The 9,948-nt window shown below is 37.7% G+C and overlaps 1 pseudogene; it reads left to right on the top strand.

Annotated features, from left to right (window-relative positions):
• The first annotated feature begins 3,907 nt into the window (after positions 1–3,907).
• Positions 3,908–5,284, top strand: LOC125206483 (annotated as a pseudogene).
• Positions 5,285–9,948: the final 4,664 nt, after the last annotated feature.

The raw sequence follows: 9,948 nt of genomic DNA, 5'->3' as shown, positions 1-9,948 counted from the left end.
GCAAACTTAATGTGAATTATCATAAACCTCCTCTATATCCTGACCTAGAGTTTGTCAATTTATGGAAGAGAACTTCTTATTTGAGCAAGAATGGTGTGTTAATGATTGAAAATGATTGTTCGTTGCATGAGCGTGGGAATAAGATTTTTGTGCTTAGCCTCTCTTGATAACTTTCCATTTTGCACCATATGAGGACCCTTTCTTGTATATGCCTTGTCTTGATGAGAATGCCAAATCTTTTGTGAAGATGTTGAAAGACATGGGTATAGATAATGTGGAAATGTTTGAGGCAAAAAGAGTCAAATTGTGTGAAGCTTGTGTCTGGCATAATACTTGTTTTCATTGCATGACAATCAAGCCGTTTAGTGGGGTTGGTATCTTTTATTGTCATTTTGTCAAAGACTATGCATCACATGGATTTTTTTGGGACTTCAATGTAAAAGATTGCCTGGGTATTTGTTTCAACATAGCTTATGTATTAGTTTTGAGCTTGTTAGAGTGTGTCCACCGTCGTGGTATGGTGATTTCTATTAGAGTCGTTAGTGGTCTTAATCTCTATCATCCTACATGGATATTTGATTTGATCTCGTGCTATTTTATAGGTGTACGGAACCCGGATTTGAGGGCAAATCCTTTCCAAGAAGGGGAGGATGATATGACCACGGGTGCTCGACGTCAAGGGTCCTCCCTTCGGCGTGAACCATGGGTTGATTGGGGCCCAAGGATGAAAGAGAAGAAATTCCAAGGATCCAATAAAGCTAGAGGGCCTCCCGAGGATGCGAGGAATAGAGAAGGCTCGGATTTGAGGACAAATCCTTTCCAAGAAGGGGAGGATGATACGATCATGGAGGCCGTGCGTCAAGGATTTCAGCTACAGCTGGATTCAACTGAAATCCGTTCTATCGAGATGATATCCGAAAGCTATGAAACTGCCACCATTGTCTTTGTCTTGTAAACAGCTTCGCGTGGGTATCTTGCACATCCCAATCGGAGTCCGAATGAGGGAGTTATGGCAGTTTTACGGAAGTCGCGCAGAGAAGGCCGGGAGCTTCGGGAAAAACGCCCGGCCGGGCATTTTTTACTGTGCAAAACGCCCGGGGACAGGGAAAACGCCCGGGCCGGGCATTTTGGCATGTGAAAAACGCCCGACCGGGCGATTATGCCGTTTTTTAGATTTTGTGGGCCAACTTTCTATTTTTGGACCCATAGTATAAATACCTCTTGATGTCATTTCTTTTCTTTAGGTTTTTGCTGAATTATATGCTTGAGAGCTTTGTTTCCTCTTGGAGAAGGTTTCTATCCAATTTCTAGATTTAGGTTGCTTGAATCCATCAATTGCTAGTTCAAGCATGGGATTTCCATCAATTGCTAGTTCAAGCATGGATCAAGTAGAGGTATGCTTTGAGGTTTGTGGTTCCCTTGAAGATTTAGCCATGGATGCATGTTAGTATGTTGTAAGTGTCTTAGCTTGCCTCATCAATGACTATGTATCACAATTTCCACTCTATCCAATGTTACTTCTTGTTTTGATCATCTTAGTTTCCTAAATTCTTGTTGGGTTGCCATTATTGATATAATAGAAAATCTACTTCACAAAAATATTAGATCAATCACCTACAAATTGGGTAAATCCTTGGGAAATGGATCACAAAATACATGGATCCATAACAAGCGGTTACTACCAGTAACAAAAGCCCAAGCCTAGGGTTCTAAGAACACAATAAATGAGAGGTTCAACCAATTTACCAGAGTGGGAACCCTATCGTTAAGGAAAAACCGACTATACCTGAGAGCCTATACCGGAGGCTTGTGCTTTACTTTGAAGAGCCCACCTCCTTTTAATTTGCGACCCGGCGTGCCTAAGTGATCCCCCCGTGGCTCTGATACCACTGTAGGGATCAGATCACTTAGGATTCACTAATTACCGGGACCTCTTTTTATTGATTGAGTCCGAGATGGCTAATCTCAGAAATACAAGTCAATACAAGCGTGATACAAAGATTACACACTAATCTTAGTACAAGATATTACAACTGAAGAACCCTAGACTAAGATCAAGTATCACACAGAACTTGATTCTTCATCTTCTTCAATAATCCTGCACACTTAGGTAGAAACGTTAGTACCACAAGGAATGATCCCGCGTGATCTAAACACACAATGAAAACGTGTAAGATAAGGTTACAAGCACTGGAAGATGGCTCAGGTCACAACATGCGACTACACCGGGCCAAGAACCTTCCCAAAGCTTCAACCAACTGTCACAAGGGAGTATTACTGAACAAGGACCCCAGAAACCCTAGGTTTCACCGGTTACCACCACAGTAGGCCTCCTCAACACGCGGACCACCACAAGACTCTCTGAACACAGTCACAAACCAAGATCTCTCACAACACCACCTCCAAGCTCAGAAGATCGGTCACAAAAAGAAGACCGAACCCTAGGGTTTGAGAAGGAAACCGAAGAAGTTGCCTAACACTCAAACTAACCGATAGATCTCTTAGGAACTGAGAATCATCGGTGGAAACACAAGCTTGAAGGAATACTCCGACTAGGGTCGCCGGAAAACTAGAGAGAAGGTAGAGCAGATTCGTAGAGAGAGAGAGAGAAGTCAGACATTTCAACTGAATGAGGAATGTGAGAGGTCAGCCTCTCACTTAACAAACACACTCCTGATCCAACGGCTGTCCTCCAGGATCCGTGTGGAGCTGCCTACGTGGCGGCCATCCGAGCAAGCAGGTAAGTGGCTGGCCAATTATCACACTGGGCCTGCACAAGAGTCTTGGGCTCAAATATTAATTGGATTAGGGTCAGTCCAAATAATTAATATGTAAGTCCAACTCTCATTGGTCCACAAATATTCAACAAGTATTATACCTAAATTTATGAAAAATGTTACACTTTTTTACTCCAAATGAGACGTTCCTAACGTACCAAAATTGTTCATCCGCATTCACTACAATTTTCCATAGTTAAAATTTAATGTACGTTGATTACTGATATGAAAAAGTTAACGGTTCGATTAGATTCATGAATATCTATGGTAAGTTGGATCCACTTCTTGGGCTTAAATAAATATTAAGTGTTGGACTTGAGTTTTAATTCAAATGGGGCCATATAATAGTTAAGTTGTGGGCTCAAATTATGTATGTTTCGACTCTTTTTACGAAATGCCGTGGACTTAGTAAATTTGTGGCCCAACATATTTTTAATTAATTCTAAGTAATCATCTTCGTTCTTAATTAATTATTTTTATGAGAAAGTTAGGATAAGTAGGACTTGAGTGTAGGATGCATGTACCTATTAGGATAGTTGTAGACATTTTGTTTAAGTTTTATAGCTTATTTTTTTTATTGTGGTTTCGTAAGAACAAATGTAAGAGTAGATTAAATCCCGAAGGTGGGAAATTTTATGGAAAATATTGGAAGTATATTATGTGAGCTTTCTTTCAAATAAATAAAATACGGAGTAAAGTATATTTTCAGTTATTTAAATTTCAAAAGTATTTTTCGTATTTTATTTTGATAAATACCAATCTGTGTTGGGCTAGAAAGGGGAGCAACCCTACTATGGTAGTTTAGACTAATCGAATTCAAATTTCAGTGTGGATAGTGTCCCTACTCAGACCCAAATTTATGGACTGGCTCGAATAGCTCATAATTCGAATAGAGTTACGATTAAAAATATTTTACTTATAAAATTTCAGTATAGCTAACATGAAACCCTTAGATTGGGATAAATTAATTAATTTCTTATCTTGCGGCAACAAGAAGTGCAGATGAATCGATCGACTACAGACTTACATATCCAAGTGGCACTGCAATTGCTCATCTCATCAACAACTTTCACACTCACGGAGAAAACCTAGCCAAGTTAATCACTTTTACACACACATATATTCAAGTTATGGAAGTGCAACGGAAGGCCGATTGGTACCATGGCGAATCCCTTGACTTCAATAACTTGAACATTCACACGGTAATTGATTTTTCGAAGTTTATATTCCTAATAAATTCTGCTCTCATTTTGATTTCATTGTTTAGATCACTATTGCCACGGCCATGATTCTTGGCAATGGGTTTTACAACTTAGTTAAAATCCTAAGCCACGTCTTATTCGATTTGTACCACCAAATACGCAACTGCTATGCCCTTCCAGTAGGCGGCCGCAGCCCTACGCCTCTTGCCCTATCCTACGATGATCAGCGTAGAGCCCTGTTTTTCTTAAAGAACAAATCCCCACTTGGGTTGGCACTTCACCCTTATATTAGTAGATGCTACTATTATTCCTCACATATTCACCCCTCTAAAATGGTACTCCCTCCGTCCCAAGATAAGTGACTTGTATTCCTTTTTGGGGTGTCCCACTATAAGTGACCTATTTCCATTTTTAGCAAAAAGTCATCTCTCTTACTTTATTCTCTACCTACTTTATTCTCTCTCCTCTCCTCTACTTTTTTTTCTCTCTCATACTTTACTCTCTCCACTTTAACTTATTTAAATACAATTCCTTAAATCCCGTGCCCAAAAGAAGTGGGTCACTTATCTTGGGACGGAGGGAGTATTAGATTGTAGTAATATTTATATTTGCACCTACGGTAGCCTTTTGTAATGCCTACAGATCCGGCCTCACGGCTTGGCCCTTGTCTGACTTTCATGGGAAATTTGTAATATACGTTGTCAGTGCATGGGTCGGTGTGACGACCAGCTGTGTATCCGCTTCTACAAACCTAATCCAGGACTTCAAGACCAAGTACATGACCCTTGCGTCTCCACGGTCTAAACTCGCCAGCTAGATCATTGGCACTGCTATGGGGTGTGTCATCTCACCTTGTGTCTTTTGGATATTCTACAAGTCCTATATTAGTCTCGGAGTGCATGGCTCACAGTATCCAGCGCTGTTGCAGCCTTATATCGCTACATAGCGGTGCTTGCAGCGGAGGGGAATTCGTCCTTGCCCAAGTTCGGTATCGCCTCCTTCTTTGTGTTCTTCTCTATGGCCGTTGTCATCAATGGTATCTGGGATGCACAGGGGCCGAGATGGGGGAGGTTTATTCTCATTCCTTTCGCTATGGGGATCTCGTTCATTGCCGGGGTGAATTATGCTGTTGATATGTGTGTTGGGAACTTAATTCTTTTCATATGGGAACGGGTTGACAAGGTCGAGGCATTTGCGTTTGCGCCCACAGTTGCTTCATGATTTACTTGCGACGGGTTGTAGACACTGGTGAGCGTGATGTTGAATATGGGTGGCGTGAAGCCGCCTCTTTGCATGAGATTTTAGCCCATAAATGTGAGTGGGAATGTGGTTAACTTCTTGCGGAGATGCTAAACTAAATCCACATTGAATACTCCTATGAATATCTAACACACAACTAGAAAACCATCTTTTTGTTACACTTCAAAATGTCAACTAAAAGTTGTTGTTGTGGCACTTTATCTTTAGTAACTCTTGATGCTAGTGTCATGGGGCATGACACGAATATTGAAAAACCGCACAACAGAGATCGATACTCAGAAAGGGACACGACATGGATATTTGGAAAAATGCACGACTCAAATAACTTGGGACTGAGTGAGTACAAATCAGAAAGGGGCATGACACGATATTTGGAAAAACGCACGACTCAAATAACTTGGGACTGAGTGAGTACAAATCAGAAAGGGGTACGACACGATATTTGGAAAAACGCACGACATAGATCGATACTTAGAAAGGGGCACAACATGGATATTTGGAAAGATGCACTACTCAAATAACTTGGGATAGAGTGAGTACAATCAGAAAGGGACACGATACGAATATTTAAAAAAATGCACGACATAGATTGATGCTCAGAAAGGGGCACGACATGGTTATTTGGAAAAATGCACGATTCAAATAACCTGGGACAAAGTGAGTACAAATCAGAAAGGAGTACGACACGGATATCTGGAAAAATGCACGACATAGATCGATACTCAGAAAGGGGCACGGCATGGATATTTGAAAAAAATGCATGACTCAAATTATTTGGGACAAAGTGAGTACAAATCAGAAAGGGGCACGACACAAATACTTGGAAAAACGCACGACATGGATCGATACTCAGAAAAGGGCACACATGAAAAATGCACGATTAAAATTTCTAGGACAAAGTGGATACAAATCAGAAAGGGGCACCACACTTGAGAGAGAGACCGTTGTAGGCGATGCCAGAGGAGGTGATAACGCAAGTTTGAACTATGCACTCCTCCTGCCTAGTAAATGGTTGCATCACAAACCCACATTTCTCGAGAAATGTGGTTGCCGACTTGACGAAGAAGAATCCCAGAAGCCCAGCTGAGATGTTGAGTGGAGGAACTATCCCAACAGGCAATTTCAACTTCATCATGATCAGAACCGCAAGAAAAAAGCTGATTATGAATGCTCGAAGCGTCAACTGCTTCTGCCACGATGATAGCTCCTTGCTCTCGTACAGCCTGTCTACCGATTCATCTGCACCTCTTGCTGCCGCAATATTTCTCTAACCGTCGTCCTCAATACCCGCTCCATAATGTTTTTTTATGTTCCTCTGGATAATAGAGAGAAAAAGGGTTTAGTGTGTGGGAGAAGGAGATGAGGCAATCGGAGAGCTGAACAAAAGCCATATATAGATATCTGAGACCCGCCTATATACATCTCACATGTACTCCCTCCGTCCTAAGATATTAGACCCCTTTCTTTTGGGCACAAGAATTTATGAGATGTTGTTTAGTAGTGTAAATGGAGTTGGTAATAAAGTAAATTTTTATCATAAATAGAAATGGCTCAAGTATGTTGGAACAACCCAAAATGGTATATGAGTCTAATATCTTGGGATGGAGGGAATATATGTATTCTGTTCTAACTATTTACTAATTTTCATTTCTACAATTTACCATGTGGCAGTAAAATTTATCAAAAAAATTACTTAATTAAACGTGTACGAAAATAATTTCCCTATAAAATGGCTTCCTTCCAAAAAACACGCAATCTAATTTAAATCCATAACGTCCTATTTTTTGTACACCTAAATATTTCACGCCATATTGGATTGAAGTTATGGTAAGCTTATGTTTTCATATAATTAAGTTACACACGAAAACAAATTATTTTTTGGAAGATACATTCCAGAAGATATTCTTAATCAGAGAGAAGTTGGTGTTTCACGTTATTTACTCTGTCTTAATTTCTTCTGTACTCTTTTCTACTATCTTTCATTTACGAACAAATGCAAAGTTCTGAGTAAAAAAACAAGTAGAAATTTCAATGGCAGTTACAAGTCCAATTATTCACCAACAATATTGTGGGCAAATAAAAGGTGGTAGTATCAATTAATGGTATGCAATTGTTGAAATTATCATTTAAATTTGCACGGCAAAAGTGGGAGACTTTGTAATTGGCACAAAGGAGGTATGGGGTTGACATCGACATTATTGGGTTTATGGGGACGTGATTAAATGAAAATTCTAAATGTTATATAAATTTAAAACTATGATCTTGACTATTGACATTTGTCAATAGATCACAAAAAAACATCAATAGGAAAATGTCAACAGAATTCAATGGTAGTCAGTGATTGATATTGTGTTGATACTATGTTGACATTAAAATCTTGAAATTTTACACTGTGTTGATACTGTATTAAAACTGTGTTGAAGTTGTGTTGAGGAATTTTGAGTTTGTACAATATAAGTTTGCATTTTATCACTACCATGGGTTTGAGTCTCAAATCATACACTAAAACTCATTTTTGGTGTAGACAATTTCTCGAATCCAAATCCTTTTTTAGGTTTTCAGAATAACACTATAATTTGGTGTTACTGTAAAATTTTTGTGACACTAATACCCAAAAATGGTGTAAATTTTAAATATGATGTAAATAGTTGGAGTAAAGCTATTTTTAAATGTGACATACACTCAAAAATGGATTTGAGCTTGCGTGACTGGTTAGAGATAGGCCCAAGAGAAAAAGAATTTGCATGGCAGTTTCCATTTATGGCAGATGTACTTCATCTTTTACACTGTGTATAACAACATCTCCCAGTATTAATGGAATTGACTCAAAAAGGAGGTCGAATTGCAAACCGGAAAACTATCTAAAATTATAATGTAACCCCCGACTTTTTTTCTCTTTAGTCATTTTCGAAAGGAGTTCGAATTGCAAACCGGAATTTTTTTTTCTTTGTTTCTTATACTCAATTAATGAAACATTTTTCGTTTATAATCGAGCTAGAGGAATTGATAATATTTTGAGCCTTGCTAAAGAACTGAAACTGGATTATATTTATTTTGGACGTATTCCATAAATATGAAGTCCAACTAATCTAATTACATGTTGGACCTAAGCCTAAGGAATTATAATGTATCTTGTTTGAGCCCAAATAGCCCGCCCATGCTTTCCTTGAGCCCAAAAGTTCAATGCCATAACTCTTCTACGCCTATTTTCAGTAAATCCTGAAATTTATTCTCAGATTCTTATGGTGGAACGAGGGAGTATTTAAGTTTAGATCTAGTAGAATTGAGATATAAATACATGTGATATGTTTTTATTTTCATATATTAATAGTTTCTCACCGGGCCTGGGCCAGGCCGGTCCAACACATTTGATAAACACATGTGATATGTATTTATATCTCAATTCCACTGAATCTAAAGTTAAATACTCAGGTAGGGATCCTCAGTTGTGTTAAAAAACACGGCAACCTCTGCTGTCCTCAAAACGCAACCTCAAACAGAATCAAACGCAGCTTCAAATTTTACTGAATACTTTTTATTTTTTATCATTTATTTTTGGTTGCTGAATGGAATGAAACATTTCTCCATATTTAACTATATTTCCCTTTTCTTTTCTGTCGTAAGTTTTAATATATTTTTTTGTGTTACTACTCATTAATTAGATAAGATTACAAGATGACTCTAATTGGAATCTTCAAATACATAAAAAAAATTTAGAAACAAAACGACAAATGTTTTAAAAAATAAATAAAATAGCAGTAAGAAATAAAATATGAAGTACTACTATTAAAATACACAGTGCAAAAAAAATAAAGTAGTAGTACAAAATTTTGGAGCAGCGTTCTGAAACAATTTTTATTCATTTAATGCTAAAAAACTATCTATGATTACCAATTTTGGAGCAGCGTTCTGAAACAATTTTTATTCATTTAATGCTAAAAAACTATCTATGATTACCAATTAAGTAAAATCATACTCCCTCCGTCCCACAAAGATTGTTCCATTTTTTCATTTTCGTTCGTCCCATAAAGTTTGTCCCATTTCACTTTTTACTATTTTTGGTAGTGGACTTCATATTCTACTAACTTATTCCTATTCACACTTTATTATAAAACTAATACTCCCTCCGTCCCAGATTAAGAGTCACTTTTTGTCATAAAAGTCCGTCCCAATTTAAGAGTCACTTTTAGAATTTTCCATATTTGGTCATACAATTTTACCCCATTTTTTATCAAAATTACATAAAAATGTCATTATTTACATTAAAATAAATCAAAACAAAAATCAAAAGTCAAAAGGGACCCACCTTCAACCAACTCTACCATCTCACTTCATTTATTACACACTTTATCATCTCACTTCATTTATTACACACTCCACCATCTTACTTCATTATTACACACTTCAACTCTTTCTTAAAATCTGAGCCATAACAATAAATGACTCCAAATGTGGGATGGAGGGAGTATATAAAAATAGGACTCACGTTCCACTAACTTTTTCAACTCACCGGGTCAAAGTGGGGCTATCTTTATAGGACGGAGGGAGTAGTTAAATTGTAATCTTCTTTAAATTACGAGATATGATAAATTACGAGATATGATAAGTAAAAAATTTCATTAAAGCTTTCAATAATGTTATACTTATAAGTTTTAACAGACTAAAACAAATGATAAAAAAAATAAAGAGGAGTAAATTTTGGAAGCTTA

The sequence above is a fragment of the Salvia hispanica genome, chromosome 2 (genome assembly GCF_023119035.1).
Source record: "Salvia hispanica cultivar TCC Black 2014 chromosome 2, UniMelb_Shisp_WGS_1.0, whole genome shotgun sequence".
Lineage (NCBI taxonomy): Eukaryota > Viridiplantae > Streptophyta > Magnoliopsida > Lamiales > Lamiaceae > Salvia > Salvia hispanica.
The sequence above is the reverse complement of the archived record's forward strand: the minus strand, read 5'-3'. Positions and strand labels throughout refer to the sequence as shown.